The sequence below is a fragment of the Trachurus trachurus genome, assembly GCF_905171665.1.
Source record: "Trachurus trachurus genome assembly, chromosome: 21".
In the NCBI taxonomy this organism is placed as follows: Eukaryota; Metazoa; Chordata; class Actinopteri; order Carangiformes; family Carangidae; genus Trachurus; species Trachurus trachurus.
The window spans coordinates 12759811-12774283 of NC_139899.1; positions in this window are offsets into that span (position 1 = coordinate 12759811).

A 14473-nucleotide genomic window follows, 5' to 3' on the forward strand; every position below is an offset into this window, starting at 1 on the left:
GAACCTACTGTCGTGAAGTTGCACTCATACAGTAATTACTTGTGGGCAAATCTCATCTTTTTGCTCCGACTCAATATCTCCTCTCTTGTTATTGCTTTTTTCATCCTCAAAGAACTTTAAGGTTCTCACTGCTTGAGAAAATGACTGAGCGTTTGGGTTTTTGTATCGTCATGATCTACCATCTACCATTAGCCCATACCTACAGTGGGAGAGTCATATTGCAGCATCATACAGGCAGAGGTAAAGTCCTGAACTTGCAGAGCGTGCACTCATTAAAAATTTAAGCTTTACATAACCATATGATTTCAGATTCAAACCTTCTAGGAAACCATTTTACGGTATTGCTGAATAATCCCAAAGCTTTCAAGTTTGTTTGTTTTTTTTGAAAGAACCTGAGTAATCAGCACATATGTTTGAACTCCCCAAATTGATCCAGTCACATTGTTAATACATGAGTTCTTTGCATTTTGAAAGCAGTAAGAAGCTGTGTCACTTGAAACACACATGCATAGTCATAGGCGCGCGCACACACACACACACTGCCCCTTGCTGCATTAAATATGGCTTGACAGGTGGCTGCTAGATGTGCAGTCCCAAGAGACAGAACAAAGCTCTTTCAGTGTGTGTGCGTGTGCATGGCTGTGCGTGTTTGTTTCAAGTAAGGTACAGGTTAATAAATGCAGAGAAAAGACCTTCACACTGCGGAAGAAGAGGAGAGCTTGCAGTGATGTCTCCAAAAATCTCTCACGCTTTTCTCTTGCACGTGTTTGTGTGTTCTGACTGGGGTCTGGGTTATCCCCATACTCTAAGTTGTATATTACTGTATTTGTTTAAATATCTCACTGTGGTGTGCTGAAAACAACTGCAGTGCAGATGATTACTGACGTGGAAGAGACAAGTAAAGAAGACTGAGGTACGGGTATATTGTTAAATTAAGTCCCCCCCCCCCCCCCCCCCCCCCAACGTAAAGCATTATTTGGGATTCGATGGTGTGATTACTCCCTCCAATGGAATGGACATGAAGTGGACTTTCTCAGATTGTCATAAATTGAATAACAATTGAATGTACTGATCAGTATGCATACCTTTGTACAGTGAATTCATCATCATTTCCACAATTTGACAATAAAATAAAGGCTGCAATTAATTTCATTTGATAAGATCTCTAGTGACTGCTTATTCTTGATTGGTTTGGTTACAGACTGTAGACTACAGTCATTTTGTAATGACTATAAGACCCTGTGGCCTAAATTTTCTGCTGATACTGATATGTAATCATCATTAAAACGTGGTCAGCAGAGTTATGAATGAAAACAATTCTCTGTTAGAAATTTCAAATATGCATAGCTCATCTTTTTTTTTTTCCTGATCCCAGGGCAGGAAAAATATTTGTATGGTAGTAAAGGGCAGAATTATGTGAGTAGGAAGGAATTGTTAAAGAAAGAAAAGTGTTTATTTTCAGAATGGTAAGCATAAAAAGATGACAATATGGCCAGATGGAAAAAAAAAAAAAAGGTCCATAGACTTTAATGAAACACAGATTGCAGATGTCATTGTATGTCAGTTGTTATGATGTTGTTGTAGCTGTTGCTGTGTGGGATAAGAAAGTGAAGGCTGTTTCTCATGATATAGGGGAAAGAATAGGAATGACTTTTTGAATGAGTCATTCAGGTCGAGGTTGCATCACAACACCTGCTGTTAGAGCACGAGCTATACAGGCGTTCACTGAGAATGAGGAGTTGCTGCATTCAGCATTCAGGTTTGTTATATCCAGAGGATTTTTCCTCTCGTAGTGTTTTTTGTCAGAAGTTTCACTTCGCTGTTACAAAGCAGCCGACAGCTTTATCATCAGCAGCGAAGGCGCGTGGCTCGTTATGTTTTCACTTTGTAAGTCTGTGTGTGTGTGTGTGTGTGTGTATCATGACACCTATGGTAGTGAGAACTACCACAGAGGCAGTTTTGAGTACTGTTGCTGTTCAGTCGTTGCAACTATTAAACATTGGGCACCACCGACACGGGTCTTTTAGGGAATACACAAGACCACGATTTAGCAGTAAATTAGGATTTATTTATAGCTAAATAAGTAAATGAATAAATTAGATTTTAATAAGAAACAAGTAACAACGTGCTCATAATTAAACAGATGAATAAACTTAGTCTTTACTGACAAAATCAGCCTTTTTGGATTTGAGAAAGGTCATTTTTTGTTTGGCCAATGTTAATTCTGACACTTTAATGGGCGGTTTGAAGGGCATTTACCAGACACTATTAATTGAAACCAGAAAGGTGTTGTCCCCATTACAAAATGTAAGAATACAAAATATCTTTTGATAAATAGACCTTAATACTGTTTTTCATATTTAACATGTATTGAATGAAAGTGAAAACTGAGAATCCCTGTACTGTTGGACTTGTCTGTAATCACTTAGACAAATCAAGCAACAATAAAGGGTGTCTGTCTCTTTCTTTCAGTGGTTGGTCCCCTGGAGGTTCCTCATTCTAGGTTCTAGGCAGCTACAGATCTACTCTAGATAGTGTACTGTAGGTGTAAAAATGGAAAGGACAACCCTGGTGGTCTAAACACGTTACAATTTAGATCTATGATGCTTTACAAAGGCTGTAATAATACACTCAACAAATTGGTGAGTGTGGCTGCCAGAGGCCGGCGATGGCTCCAGAGCTTCACTAGATTTGTGTCTGGTTTCTGTCTGCTGTCTGTCTCTGTGTCTCCACAGATCCACTAAAGGCATCCACCGTTAATGTTTTTAGCTTGTTGAGTCATTTCGCTTCAAAGCTTTCATTGGCATTTTTATTGGGAAGTCCTGAACATACATAATTGAAGTTACATGGGTTGAACTTATAGGGCAGTGCAATATATCTCACAATGATGGCTATACACTAATTTCTTTCTTTCTTTCTTTCTTTCTTTCTTTCTTTCTTTCTTTCTTTCTTTCTTTCTTTCTTTCTTTCTTTCTTTCTTTCTATACAAATACCAAAGACAGTGCCAGCACCACTGAGTGCCATAGGGTGCTACACTGTAACAATACCTTACCCTGAAGTGAGTTGTCTCCTGGTGTACAATGTGTTGTCTATAAACCAACCTGCATATTTACTGAAAGCATGCAATGCTTTTCCAAGGCCTTGAGGCCTTGTCTGATGTATGACTCACTTTGACCCTCAGCTGCTGGTTAGGTGAAGCAAACGTTGTTGGCTTCAATGCTATTAGCTAAAGGCTGCATATATACAGTTTTGTCCAGACCTTCTGCTCTTTCTGTTCTCTGTAATAAATGCAGCACCAAAATAGACAGTTATGAGAGGTTTTCATAATAGGAAAATGTTAAATAACATTCTCACATTGCGACACTGTCAAAAATTCACAAAAGAAGAAGAGAAGAGTAATAAGAAGTGGCCTTATGTGTCTTTACTGTAAATATAAATATATATATTACATTTATTTGTGGCTATGTTTAGTTCCAACAATTGGAAAAGGTAAGATTCTGTGTACTGTGGTCTAGGAAGCATTATAAATAAGCTGAATCAATTGTGTGCAGTACAACCAAGGAGTAATATCCCAAACATATCCCAATATGATGTTTATCTGCAAAGCATGAAAACTGAACGCCTCATCAAACTGCAAATGTCAGTGTCCAGATACCACCGCCCTACCATACAGATACTTATTCTCAAACCAAAATTCAATGGGCTGTTTGTCATTTGGCAATGTTTAAAAAAATAATTAAGGTAATTTGTAGGGATTCAATTTCTCTGAGCCCCAAGCTTTGCTTTTTCTTTCCCCTTTTTTGTGTTTTTTTTGACGGCAAATAAACTACTTTAATTACATTTAGCATTATTACTAGACACACTGGACAAAAGATCAGGAGAGAGAGTCCATCAGCTACTGACTAGCATATAAATATAACAGAAATACCAACTGAAAATGAACCAATAGTCTTACCACAGCATGTATGAAATAACAGGTCTTTTTCCACTGGCGTGCTAGAGAGCTTTTAATTTGAAATGCTTTTAGGAAGTGCTGACTTTTTAATCAAGTAACGCAGTCTAACAGGGCAAATGGGAGCAAATTAAAACAAGGTTTCATACTGAAATACCACTGTGATATTCTAAATATCATCAGAGGGAGTTAGAAATGAAGATTCTCCTGTAATGAAACTAAAGTCTGTTTCATTCTGCCGTGGCGGTAAATAAAGACCGCGGGCACTTGGAGGCAATACAGTCATTGAAAACTGTTAAAGATCCCAGAGGCTGTTTGTGTGTGAGAGACAACACAAGAAAAAACCTTCTGTCTCTCCTCCTCCTCCATCTTTCTCTTTGAGGTAAATAGAAGTGAAATCACAGTCTTTATCTTTAACAAACTTTGTGGTTGGGCGATTTTTGACACCCTAGTTATAAAATCAGGATTTGACCAGAGGCGATCGCCGATCCAGGCGTATACTGTAGGTCAGTGGCCAAGTTTTGTCCCGAACTCAGAACAATGAGCTTTAGATCTATTGATGCACAGTTTTTAAAAACCTAGCCGTCTTCCTCTGCTTCCATCCCCTATGCTGAACTAAACCAATCTACTACTGAATTAATAGCTTCATGCTATATGGAGTCATAAGAGTGGTATTGATCCTCTCATCTAACTCTCCGCAACAGCAAAAAAATGTAATTAGTAAGATATATATTTTTGGCAACATCATTGAATTTGCTTTGATAAATGATTTTACATGGACTGTTTGTTATCACAATTTATTGATCACTGTTTGTCTTGTTTTACACAGACAAGATCTTCTTTTAATGTAGGCTCTGCAATCTCGATTTAAACCTTCTGTCCATGCATTAGCTGATTACATTGGACACGGCAAAGTGCTAATTACAAGAGCAGTTTCAATATGCATATGGAGTCTTACGGCAATTATTCAAATAAAATACTTTAACTTTATTAAATTACAGGCAGAGTAAGAGATAAAAAAGAGACTCTTTAGACACAACTTATAAACAAAACCTTACAGTGTTTGCATACTTGTGTAAAGAAATGACATTTTCACCTATTATGCCATCAGATGATTTCTGTTTGAAAAGGGTGTTCTGATTCGTTCGCAGCCACCAGTGTTGCTTGAGGGGAAAATATCTGCTGAACAGAGCTGTGCATGGCTCTGGCCCCTCAGCAGGTTTTAACATAAGTAACAGAAACAGAACAATCGTTCACCTCCAGATATTCACGCATCCTGTACCTGCAGGTGCTCCTGATAATAACGGCGTTCATCTGAGCTCAGCAGTCGTAAAATACCCATTCAAACATTCAAATGTGTTTTTGTGTGACACATTGAATTAGGGATTCCTTCATCAAAAGTAGATTATCAGTGGCTGCTGTATGGATGTGAGGAAATACAGAGTAAGCTTGATATTAATATTAAGTCTAAAATTGATTCAACTCCACCTTTTGAAGCTTTTAAGATCCTAAAGTGTGTCACTGAGAGCCTGACACTGGTTTTATCTAAGCTGTTCATTTTGGTTGAGTCTGTGTTACTGTCTTTTTTTTTTTTTTTTTTTGATGAACTCTTCCTCCACATCACTGTGTGTCCATCTGCGGTCAGTGTACAAACAACAAATGACTGTATGAAACTGTAGGAGTTTATGTGCAAATGTTCAATACAACAGATGATGGGTGATTATATCATTTATACTCAGTTGCCAGTTTATTGTATACACCTTACTGCAATTAAAATGGTTCAATAAAACAGCTCTGAAACAATGAAAATATGCCATGTTTACTTTTTATTTGATTATACTCTCACTGTGGATATTATTTTTTATTTAATGGCATCCTTTTATGGTCGTTAAAACTTGGGACAGAGATGTTTTGGGAATGCTTCATCTCACCAGCCTCATATTTGTGGAATAGCTCATACAAATGCAACTACAATTCATTAAATCTCTTCCTCTCCTCTTTCTCTGCCTTCCTCATCCTCTTTTCTGAGATTTTCAAATAATTTCAAAGACAATGCAATGTTCTGCTGCCTCTCCTCCCATAAGAGAACAAGCTATTTGCTAATGACCAGGTCATTGTAGACACAGTTAAGAGTTAATATTGAAATGTGTTTTTCATTATTGCAGGTGCAACTTCAAGGCTGCCCCCCTCTCCCTTGGCTTTTAGTGTTCCTCTGACAATTTTGACGTCAACCCTGCGAGATTTGAAGAAAGGACTGATTTTTTTGCGTGCAGCTTGACTCATCATCTTAAGCTCCAGACCAACTGACCAGGTGAGTGTTGCAAAATGTGCCACATCTATTAGCTAAAATGTATGTACAAACATTTTTTTGACATAGTTGGTGATGCATTCCATCTACCATCTACAACTGACATATTAAACACTACAAACTTTTTTTAAAAACTAATATTCCCTGTATCTCACAAAAGAAGCGCATACACAGAACATTTTCAGATTATTTAATGCTCCTGTTGTTCGGCCATAACCTGGCTACAACCTTAAACACCTGCAGCTACATACACCAAACCTACACATCTCTGAATATGAAGCGATCCTCTGAGCTTAAAAGCTGCACAGGTGGGAAAGACATGAATATGGCTCTGACCAGGTCTCTGTTTTTCACCATAAGAACATCAAAATCATTGTCGCAGACGATGACGGGGGTAAAGCATTATTGTGCACCAGAATAAATGTTTCTGCTCACAATGCATGAATGAATTACACCAAAATTAGCCAAAGCCTTGTACAACATGAGCAACTACTAACCCTGTTGGGAGCCACGTTCATTTAACCTAAACATATGAGACATGGTGAATACCTGTCAGGAAGAGAAAAAAGAAACATTTACAACAAGAGACAGCGAGAGACTGAAAGTACCTCCACAGATGAAATGGCTGTGTGGGTGGATGTACATGTGAGTGCAGGCTGCTAGGAGCTGTGAGTGGGAAGTGGGTATTGAGTGGGAAGAGAAGAGCTGCTTTAGTCAGACAATCAGCACCAAGGCCCGCTGAAAGGCAGTAACGCTTTCATGGCTTCTCTTTGTTTTCTGCACTGTGGCACAAAGAGTTCCAGGTAGTGCGGTTGGTTATGGACGGTGGAGGAGAGTTTTTTTCATGTGTTTGCCTCCTGTTTCCACAGGAAATCATGATGTATGTGGTTAAAATACAAAAAGAAACAGGATAGAAGTGAGTGAATAGGCTGGACAGCACATTCTGGTCAAGACATGTGAAACAGAAACGGGTCACTGGGCAGCCTTACAACTGAATCTCATGCAAGTTGTACTGAGGAAGAAGCTGTTTGTTTGTCAGATGCTCTAGTTTGTGCCGCAATCTAATTTACATATATTTTGTGTAAATCAAACAAAAACATCCTCCAGTATTTGCTGAGTGAGACCAGAAATGAGATACAAGAATTACACATGCAACATTAAACTATATTTATCCAGATTCACAATCTGTATGTAATGGACAGTATGTTTGAGAGGAGAACAGCAGGTAGGAAAAATTAAATGATATGTAGGGATAATCAAACAAAAGACTAATCAAGTCTAATTCAAAAAACTTCCAGCGCACACTAGAGCATAGGATAGACAAAATGTATTATCAAAAGTAGTAACAGAAGGGGCGAACAACGCGTTTCACATGTTGCTTCATCGGATACGCTCTTGATTGTCATCACGTGACGTGTGTGCTTAAATAGACAAGGTGAATGGCATCCTGATCCTGACAATCAATCAATCAATGAGATACAAGTAATTTACTAGCTCATCTATAAAAGGCAAGTACATACAAATACCATAAATAGCATGAGAAAGATAAAGAGTAATACAAATTCCATCATCTGACAAGTGTGAACATAATAGGAGACAATATAGATGAAAAAATAATGTAGATTATAATAATTAGGACCCATTACAATAATGAGATACAAATGCATTATCTACTGTAAATGTACTGTACCCGTTCATTCATGAGTGTATACAGCATAAATAATACAAAATATACAAAATATAAAAAGAAATATACACAAAATATAGAACTAATGAAATCTGTCAGTACAACAATGATGAAAAGATCAAGAAAGTGTCACTGAGCATAATAGTTTCTGGTTTAAAGTGGCCGAGGATCTTGATTGGTTGTCTGTTTTTATAATTACATCATTACTTTTAACTCTGTTATTGAGAAATGTTAATTGTGTTTGTCAGGACATTCCTATCTAGTTGACAGTGTCAGTGTGTTTCTTTTAATCTCATCCATAAAACTATGTCACCTGATGCATGACGTCATCACTTCACACCAACAACAAGGTGAAACAACTGTACAGTCCAACGAGTGTCTCCTGAAATAACAGTGGCACATGCACCGAGGTTGTGCAGTGTTATAACACACAACACTACTCAAGTCTAAATGTAAAAATTGTTTTGGCAAATGAGCAGTGTTTTTGATGAGGACTGAGTGGTGAAGCAGCTTCTTTACTCTTCCATCTCCTTCCCTTCTTATCAGTGCTTGGTCATAAGTTTTTATGGTACTAATAACATTATATCTAGATCGACGCTCCGAAGAGGCAGTATTTTATGCATTTTGTGCAATTCAACATCTTTTTGCCATCAGGCCGAAAAATCATAAGTGGGCAACTTTCTTAGATGAAAAAGCCTTTGAAGCCACATTTACAGAAGACCTTCGCTGCAGCTCTCCAGTTAAAGCTGCTATAATAAGGTCTTTTTGTAAAGAACATCTTTAAGCAGGCGTGAGGTGAATTTCATTTAAGGTTTTATGAAAGGACACAAGAATTACTCACAAAGAGTGTATGTGATGTGTGCCATTTTCATAAAGTATGATTAGCACCTGTTTAGCCCTGTTTAGTGAGGAACTTGTGGATAAAATTACCACAACGCTGGTCTCCATGGCCTAGTTTGGCTCTCACGCAGGCTAAACTCCACTTTCCTCTGCTCTAGTAAAATCACCCTTGAGACCAACATTCAATATAACATCAAATTTGCCGTAAATGATTAAAGGAAATGATTGGAACATATATTGTGTACTTTCTTGGCCAGAGTTAGATGAGAAGATTAATACCACTTTTGTGGTAAGATAAAACAATATGAACCTGGAGCCAGCAGCGAGTCCGTTAGCTTTAGCATAGCATCAACGCTGGAAACTGCAAGCCTGGTTTTGTCCAGTGGTAACAGATCTATTAACCAGAACCTTGACAGGTTGTAGGTCACTTGTTTAATTGATACAAATGACAATGGCAAATTTTATAGGATTATGTGCCAGATCATATCTTGGCTAAGATCAGTTTCCAGGCAACCAGCTGAGACTCCAGGAGGTTACTGGTTCTGGCCAAGAAATAGTTTGGCACCAAGTCACTTAAGATGGCAAATTGTTTGTCTTCATGCGTTTGTTTTTTGTACATTTCCGGTCTTCAATATAAGCAAAGTTAGCAAGTTGCTGTCTCCACCTACATACAGTATGACTGTACATGAGAGTGGCAGCAATCCTCATTCAACTCATGGCAAAAAAAAAGCATTAGCAAATATGATTTCCCACATCATTTTACACACATAATACACAGAATAGTATATGTCTCCACTTTCAAGTGTCTGCATGGCTACATACATGTGCAAATGGAGCACATATGTAACACACACACGCACACACAAGGAACTAACCTAGATCTTGCATCCCTAAGCTCCACTCCTGCTCTCTGGCTCCTGCAGTGAGACGGCCCTGAAAGGAGAGCCCTGCAATGCAGCATCTGTGTGACTCACACACACACACGCACACACACACACACACACACCCATACTGTGAAATTGTGGGATGTGAAGGCGCTTAGATCGTAGGAGGGAGATGAGGAGAGAGAGAGAGAGAGAGAGAGAGCATAGTGAGGGGAAGGATGAAGCCTGTTGAGAGGATGAGGAGGAGGAGTGAGTAGGAGGAGGAATAGTGACAAGAGGAGGTGGAGGAAGGTGAAGAGGGAAGAAGGAATAACAGGTGGGAGGAAGACTTATAGGTGAAAGGATGCAAAGAAATCAGACAAAAGACTATGAAGAAGCCATGGAAATGACAAATGGACTATCTAATTAGCTTGATGATTTCCTTGTCTGAGCAGGATTTTCATGGCTGTTGCGTTCACAGGCAGTTTATTAGTCTTGCTGCATCTTTTTAAGTTTGATACACTTGTGATGTTTTCTGGAACAGACAAGGCGAAGACAGTCTTGAAACAGATTTAAAAAAACATCATCACTTGCCACAGCTTGCAAGTTGATCTTCAGAAAACCTTTGATTGCTGTTTGATATTGTCATGTCTAATTTTGATTTGGTACAGCGAGGAGATGTGGGGAAAACCATTTCAATCAGCCCTCAATCTGGTGACATCAGCAAGCTCTGGTTTAGTTATTTGTTGATCTGAAATAATTCATGTTAATCTATGAAAACTCTTTTGATACAAAACAGTGCAGTCATTTACTAAACTAACTCAACACTTAAAGAGTTTGCTTTTGGTTATAAAAGAGTCTCATATACTAGTGTGGATGAATCTACATTACCCACACTTGTTAAAGGGACAACGAGTTTTGGAAAAGCGAAGCGTTTTCACACTACATTTATGAGCCTCCGCGCGCACCGTAAAATTCTTTGACCGGTGCAAGACGGACTCATGTTTTCATTCATCAGTAATTAAAGTCAGAGGTTCAAAGAGGTTCACATATCGTTGTAGTTCAGACCATAAACGGCGATTCAGCTGCGTTATTCTCATGACTCGCCATGAAACTGAAGGTAAGGAAACGCTGGTCGGCTCGACCAGCATTTCCGCCACCACTAATAATAACAAAATAACGATAGAGACAGAACGATATATTTATCGAAAATGGGCCCATTAACAAGTGTGGGTAGCGGAGATTCATCCACATTAACGCAAGACTTTTTTATAACCGAATAGAAACTCCTCGTTGTCCCTTTAATGGGTCCATTTTCGATTAATATATCGTTTCATCTTTATAGTTATTTTGATATTATTATTTAGTGGTCGACTCGCCCAGCATTTCCTGGGTTCCTGATTTCCCGGACGCTGCCCGGCGGGTCATGGGAATAATGCCGCCGGATCGCCAGTTGGCATCGTTTATGGTCAGAACTACGACGGTGTCTGAGCGGAGGCTCATGGGAAATGTAGTGTGAAAACACTTCGCTTTCCGAAACTCCTCGTAGTCCCTTTAAGCCACTGTGTCAAACAATGACCAATTAGTGCTGAAAAAATCCCACAGTAATGAAAACTTCTGGCTTCAAAGGTTAGAGGAATTTTAATCTTAAAATCTTTATTTCCACCTTGCCTAGTGCCAAAGTTTCAGATAGGCCCGACTAAAAGAATTGTGAAGAATAGATATTTCCAGCCTCTGAAAAACATACATTTCCACTTCTCCAAGCTGTTCTTGCTATGTGATGAGTGACAAATGCATTTAAGTACAAAATGAAAATTTCATTTTACAGTCTCTGTCCAAATGGACACTATTTATGTTATGTAGCCCACCTGCTATTCTGAGCCCATTAGAATCTCCATGTGAAAGTGTGTGTGTATGCATATGTGTGTGTGTGTGTGTGTGTCCTTGTCAGTATATGTCTGTATTGTATGAAATAATCATGTATACCGTAAATATGTAACATTACGACACATGAAGCAAATACTCAGAACTACTTGCGCTTTTGAAATCGCTCCGCCCAGCAGCTGTGTCTGGAATGTAGTGTCAGCTATGCATTTGCCTCGAAAACAACTGTGTCTCATAATGTTACATTATTATTTCATAGCATGATGAATGTGCAGGTCACAACTGGTCCATGAGAGTGTTTTGGAGTTGTTGGATTGTGTATTTGATGAGTTTTGAGGGAAAGGGTGTACCATTCACCTCCATTGTGTAAACTGAGCTCACGTTTCTGCCACGCGGATCAAAACAACATGCACCAATATTTAAAGGTAATGAATGTACCCCTATGATTATAGAGATTATGACAATAGGCACATTTTCCAAAATGTTGAACTATCCCTTTAATGCACTACCTTGGTGTGTTCATCTGTATTTTTTTTCTAAAATAACCTATTTCCTGAGCCTGAGTTTTTAGTCTGTCAGAATGGAGGGGGGAGAAGAAGCCTGAGTGGTGGCACAGTGAGGAAAAGTGCCCCCTACAGCATCTGTAGAATGACTCTCAGGTTTTGTGGAAACAACACAAGTAATGCTGCTGGCCTAAAACTTGCACAAGACCAAAAACAAATGCAACAGTATTGTTTCACATAAACTGTGTGTTTGGAAATACAGCTCTACTGATCCATCCCTGTTAAAATGCCAGTGTGCTGGTGTGAAGCACAGTCACTGGAAGTAGCAGAGAAGATTGATATTGAACCTTAACAGAAGACTTTCTGTGCAGTCCCAACACTTTCAGGATGCAATGGTTTCCAAGTGCAGTACACTGGACGTACTGTACTGTAGTAATACTTAAAGGTAGTCTGTAGGATTTTCCTAGAAAACATAATTTAACAAAAGAAATAATTTAACAAAAGAAATCCTGCTTAATCATCACCTTTGGGCTTCAACTCATGTGTGGTGGTGACTGTCTTGATGCTGTCCAGTAGCTATCTTGGTGGTAGTAACAAATATTAAAATGAGAATTTTGAAGGCCGTAGTGGAGAAGAGCAGCTGAACACGGGTCAGTCCTGACAACTGCTGTACGGGGCCCAATTTGGATCTAATGTGTTTACACACTGTAACAAACCTACAGACTCTAGCTTTAAGTGAAAATTGAGTGTAAATAGAGACAACCAAAAATAGTTTCATGTGCTACGAACATCATCTGTTACCATCATCCATTTACACTTTTACCTGTAGCCTCTAAGTATCAACAACACAAATTATACCTACAGTATTTTGATGTTTTAATGACATTATGTACTTGTCTCCCCTCTTTTGGATCTCTGATTTTTAACCTTTATATTTAAAATCCACAGTGAATTCAGAACATGCCTTTAAAAGCAGGTTAGGAAAATTAAGTGATGGGGCTTTGGATTGAAGTGATTCTTCTTACCAACATAAGCCTCTCTGTGAATGCATTCAGAGTCTGTTTAATATTAATATATACTATGATACCAATATGCTTTTATTCTGTGCATTATCTATCTATTGGTTTGAAGTACTGTAGGAGCAGGTAGATATTCACAAAAGTTAGCGTTTGATATACACACAGCAAGCACTTTATTAGGACAACGCTGGGTAAGGCCTCCCTTTGCTTCTCAAAACAGCCTCAGTTCTTCAAGGCATAGATTCCACAAGATGTTGGAAACTTTCCTTTGAGATGTATTCTCCATGTTAACATGATTATATCACATAATTTCACACTGCCCTCTCCAGCTCAACCACAGATCCTCTGCCCAGTATTTCAAAACTTGTAATCTGGATCATTGCTGGAAATAGCCATTAGAAGATGGTGCATTGTTGCCATAAGGTAAATCACATGGTTAGTAACAGTACTCGAGACAGGCTGAGGCTTTGAAAGCTTGATTGATTGGTATTAAGGGGCCCAAATTGTGCCAAGAAAGCATTCCCACCACTTTTATACAACCAACCACCAGCCATTGACTGTAGGTTCAAGTCAAGTTGGGTCCATGGATGCATCCTGTTGAATTTTGACCTTACCATCTGCTGCCTCAGTGGAAATCCAGGTTAATAAGACGAACCTGTGCCCATTACTGGCATGAGTTGAACCTAACGCCTCAAGTTTTCTTAAGAATGGTTATCCGAGTCACTGAGGCCTTTCTGTCAGTTCAAAAAGACCTCTCTCATCAGCAAGCTACTTCCATCCACAGATTGGCTCACTGGATTTTTCTGAGGACACTGGAAGAGACTGTGTGTGAAATACCAGGAGATCAGAAGTTCCAGAAATACTCAAACAGGCCCATCTGCTACCAACAACCATGCCACGGTCAAAGTCACTAAAATCTAATTTTTTAAACATTCCTATCATGTGTGATGTGAACAACAACTGAAGCTCCAGACTGGCATCTGTCAGATTTCATGCACTGCACTGCTATCACATGGACTGACTGGATAAGTCCATGAGTAAGCAGGTGTGCAGATCTTCTTAAACAAAGTCTTGAGAGTATAACAAAGTTGCCATTACAATCAAATACTAATAGAAACAACATCTAAAAAAGTTTTTGAAAAAGTAAATTTAAATTTTGACCCTCCAATGTGCAAGATTCAACATCATAAATCATAAATGTTGAACAGCAGCAGCGTCCAGCTCTGCCTGTATGCTCACTATGCAGTTCTGTTCTTTGCAAGCAAAAAGAGAGAGAGAGAGCGAGAGAGTATCGGCATCAACCATCGCTCTGGCAAAGTGCCACAGGCTTTTTGCCAAGTGCAACAGACCTGCTGTCTACTGAGATGCCTGACGTCTGACTCTATCATATCACCATCTCATACAGTCCCATTCTCAC